This window comes from Brassica oleracea, chromosome C4 (genome assembly GCF_000695525.1).
Source record: "Brassica oleracea var. oleracea cultivar TO1000 chromosome C4, BOL, whole genome shotgun sequence".
In the NCBI taxonomy this organism is placed as follows: domain Eukaryota; kingdom Viridiplantae; phylum Streptophyta; class Magnoliopsida; order Brassicales; family Brassicaceae; genus Brassica; species Brassica oleracea.
Window position 1 is genome coordinate 34,947,180 of NC_027751.1, and position 4,828 is coordinate 34,952,007.

General features: G+C 41.5%; 1 pseudogene; it reads left to right on the forward strand.

The window, feature by feature from the left end:
• Positions 1-3,755: 3,755 nt before the first annotated feature.
• LOC106338731 overlaps positions 3,756-4,828 on the forward strand; it is a 5,197-nt pseudogene continuing 4,124 nt past the window's right edge.

Below are 4,828 nucleotides of genomic sequence, written 5' to 3' on the forward strand. Positions count from 1 at the left end.
CGTTTTTGTTATTCGAGCTGCGACTCAATTAGGTTTTTGCCATCTTAGGGTTTTAGAACTAGGAATCTCGCCGACAGCTCTCGTAGCCTAGGCACTTACCTTGTTGTAAACGCTCAAACACAGATTCTGAATAAGAACTATCTGGCTCTCTTTTTCGATTTCTTATTTTATTACTGTTCTCGTTTCGTGTTCTAATTGCTTGGCGTGTGGTATTAGCAGATATCTGGGACTTCTGGGAAATTAGGGTTCTCCTACTTTCCTAATTTAAATGGAAATCGACAATGCAAATTTCGGTTCCCACACCACGGTCGAGCTCGCCGGCGAGCCGACCGGCAACACGGTCGTGCTCGCCGGTCGAGCTGGCTCGTGTCACGGCCGAGCTCGCCGGCGGGTCGACCGGCAACACGGTCGTGCTCATCGGGACCGTGTCGCAGCCGAGTTCGCCGAGCGATCCGTTTCGGCTATTCGTTTTCTTGGCTTTTGAAGTTTTGACCGAGATTCGGTTTTTCTGAGGACTTTCGGACTTTCGGACATCGATTCTGTCGTGATCGATTTTGACCCCAATAAGTGTCAGATCTGGTTTAATGTGAATGAGATGGTACCTCCCATTCTACAGGACCATAGTAGTGAGGAATCCCAAGTCATAAGCTTGGAAAATATGTGTATGGTGGATGGTTCATGGACTTTCACAAATCAGTTCAGTGGTTGTGGTTGGGTATGGAAGGATAGCCTCAGAAAGATTCAACTTATGGGGAGAAGAAACATAAAAAGGTGAGAGACTGCTTTACATTCGGAAGTGGAAGCACTGCAATGGCAATGGAGAGCATGCTACAACATTCGTCATGTCAGAGCTTTAGGACAGATTGCATGGATCTGATCGCTATGATAAAGAAGCATCAGGCTTGGCTAAGTTTTGCAATTGAATTGGAGGCGATAAAAACACTGGAGATATGCTTTCCGGACTTCAAGATATGTCATATTCCAAGGACACAAAATGAAATTTCAAACTCTTTAGCTAAGATTGCAAGATCTTTTCATAGAACGCTTTGCTACATTGGTTATTATATTATAGTCTGTTTACTCAGAACACATCAAATATGAGTAATAGAATAGCGGTTTGCTATAAAAAAAAAAAAAACTTGTTTTGGAGAAGTAGATTTCACATATTTATCACGAAGAGTTGGTATTTTGAATTGAAGATATAAATTTTGTTTTCTTTTTTTTTGTATCAACTAATTCAGTTAAATTAAAATAGTCACAAAGATTCAGCCCACATGTGAGCATAAATTTTGTTATGATTTTCCACACGTACGGGTCCCCTTGTTAAATTGAGAAAATGGTCCCATTTCTTAGTTTCACACGCGATATTTAGGTATACGACATTCTTTTCGACTTGATGTCACTTCCTGAGCAAATCCTATTGGCAACTTTGATTAAAATTAGGTAATCAAGAACTTGATCTAGTAATTAAATTTGTTAATTCACGGTTTCAACTTTCAAGGTTCTTTGTACCCGAATTTCCAAACAAAATGCTGTTAAGCTCCTACCCCCTTGCAACTTGCCGACAAGTAGCACTTCGTTTTTCATAATTTTTACATAATTTTACTCATTTTATCCCAAAGATCAATCAATTTGGACATTTTTTTCCATTTTTGTTTATTGAACGAAATTTATGTACTTATGCTTACTTCATTTATAATTTTAATTGTATTTGGACCATTTAGTTTAACGCTACTCCTTTTTATGTTGATTCTTTTTATGTCGACTTATCGGTATCACTTTAAGCTGTTCAGAGGTTGTTACAAACTAACTCCTTCAAATAAAAACTTATTTATCGTTAACAAAGTAACTATATAAGCTCATCTGTTTCTTTGTTCTTTTACGTGAGGAGTATGTTTTAAAGTCTGCAATTATGGATTACAATTAAATTAACTATACAAAAATAAATTCTTACAGTATGCGAATTGTTTTGTATGAATATATTATCCGAACATCGGCTCATAGATACCCAGTAGCGCATGTCATATTTTATTATATGATTAATTTTGAATATTTTCTCTAATATATATATTTTTTGACAGCGAACCGTTATTTTATCACTCAAAACGTGAAATAGTCTAGGTAACCATACCAGAATAGAACAACCAATAAAACAAAACTTGACAAACTTATCTTTGTATTTACGTATATGTCTGTGTTTACGTTCCACTCTCCCATTCAGTTGTGAAGTATAAATACATGACGTTTCATGTTGAATACCATTTTCTTGAAAAAATCTGGAGAGACACATAAATTATGTTCCATTGTTACTCCTTATTGTCTTGATTTTCTTCAAAAATTGTGTTTGAATCAACGCCACAAATTCTTGTAAATGACATGAGACAGAAGTCTTATCTTTCAAAAGATATGCCCAAACTGCTCTGGAATGGTCATCAACAGTGGTTAAGAGATACCAGATTCCACACAAAGCGGTAGTACGATATGGACTCATATCAAATCAAAAAATTGCACTAGAACAAGTTGAACTGTTTGGAAAACATTGACAGGTTTGTTTAGCGCGGTAGCAAACATCACAATATTTAGATGAATAGTAACACCAGGAAGCAAACTAATGACACGGTGAGACGGGTGTTCCAAACGATGATGCCATAAGACTGATTCTTCACCCACACGAGTAGTCAGCGATGTAACCGTCTCAGCAACCCTCATCCGGTACAGTCCCTCTCTCTCTCTCTCACTTTCACCCATCCCAATCAGCATCCTCCTAATGTGGTCATGTAACAACAACAATTTATCAGTTATTTGTCCCACCATACCATTATCGGTGACCGATTGGCCAAAAGAAATCAGGTTGGTGTCAAATCCATCAACAAGATAAACGTTATGAAAGAGTAAGGTGTGGATTTAAGAAAACAGTTCCTTTTCTCGAGGAAAGAACATTCAAACCCGTGGGCAACCTTACTGACACTGGAATTATGAGGCGAACATCCTCCAGACATTTGACTCTTCCAGTCATATGGTGGATCGCACATGTGTCCAATATCCATTCAACACAATCATTCTTACCGCTCAAAGTGTCTGTCCTTGGTTTTCTGTCCCACCATTTTTTGAATAATCTTCCACTGCTCATCCGATGTACCAGTAAGGCCCTGGCGATCAGCCTCTGTAAGTACCATTGGCGCTGAAACCGCAGCAGCATTAGCTCCAACGATCTGTGTACTGTTGGCATGAGGCTGCATACCGTGACCTCTGTTTGTTTCACCACGCCCACGACCAGAAGTTCCATACCACTCTGGATAACCAACCACCCGAAAGCGCTAGCTTCATGACCGATACACCCACAGACCATACACTTCCTCGATAGATCCTTTTTGCTAGGATATGATGACGATGTCTGTAAGCTATTATTCGGGCGATGAGTCTGAATACGATTAACTTGAGAAGCAAAGCTCATGACTTGAGTTTCTTGAGCCACAGTGGTGCGAATAGTTTCATTCTGAACTATAGTTTGATACACGCTGTCAAGGTCTCGGAGAGGTGTTATCGCACATATCTGAGAGCGGATGACACCATGAGCTGAGTCGTCAAGACCCGATAGGAAATCATGAACCTGAAGCACCTCACGTTCTGCCTCAAACTTCCCACAACTACTGTCATGTCCCCGATCCTAGATAGGATCGGCCGGACGGGCCATGGTGCGGGGAGACGCACCAGTCAGGTCATTGGACCTTGAGACAAGCGTATCATGGCCATAAATGAAGGTTAAGGGCATCAGTCAGCTGAGACTTAACCAGGATAGGATGGAAACAAGGTTAAAGGAGTTGAGTGAGTGTTTTGGCAGCTGGACGAGTGTTGGTTTGAGTTCAATCAGCTCGGTTCAGCTGGTATTCAGTTCACTAAGATCTGTTCAGCTCACAAGAGCTGGTGGACTAGCTCACTCAGCTGGGAACAACTGGAGGTCAGCTCAATCCGGTGAACGGTGCGTTCTGGTTCGGATCAGAGTGGACGAGTCTGGGACGGTTACTGGGCGAGCCCAGGTCCGGGTATGGGGCGGTTTGACCAAATTGGTCTTAGGCTTGGGACAGGGAGTGGACAAGCTTCCAGAGTGTGAGCTAAGGCTCAGTGATCGATTTGTCAAAGGAAGAAAAGGGGAGAAACCGCCAATGGGCGGTTAAGGGACGGTTATGGGACGGTTTTGGGAAGAAGGGATGTGATTTTTGGTAACTGTTCGCCTAGGCGGTTGGGGACAGTTTAAGTCGTCCTCTCTCTCTCATTTCTGCCATTCTGGTCGATTTTTACTCACTTTCACACAGAGAGAAACACAGAGAAAATTCAAGAGAGAAAGAAAGACACAAACCTTGGATTGGCCGAGTTGATCCAAAAGATTGTTCTTGATTTTCCTGGTGTGTTTGGGCGTGTGATCAAGAGGATGGATTTGAGACAGAAAGACAAGGAGAAGGCAAAGGAGAAAGAGAAGGAAGTCGCCCCTGGAGACCGAACTCCTAAGGTGAGAGGTGTCGCCAAGAGTAACCGGTCGAGGCCGCGGATGATGGCCGTGTGAGTCTGGCCGGTTTGGATCGATTGGCCACTCCTTACTCTGACTTCTTCTACTCTGTTTCTTCATATATATTGTACTATGGATTGTTTTATGATATTACAGGGAAGGATCTATCGATCTTAAGGCCTTGGCCTGATCAAATCCCCATGAAAGCCCCTTGTTCTTTTGTGGGCTGATCATGGCCGAGATCACTATGATCTGAGCCGGTTCTTTTGAATCTGATTATGGGAATATTTTTCTTCTGAATTGTCATGATTTATCATGAATTTT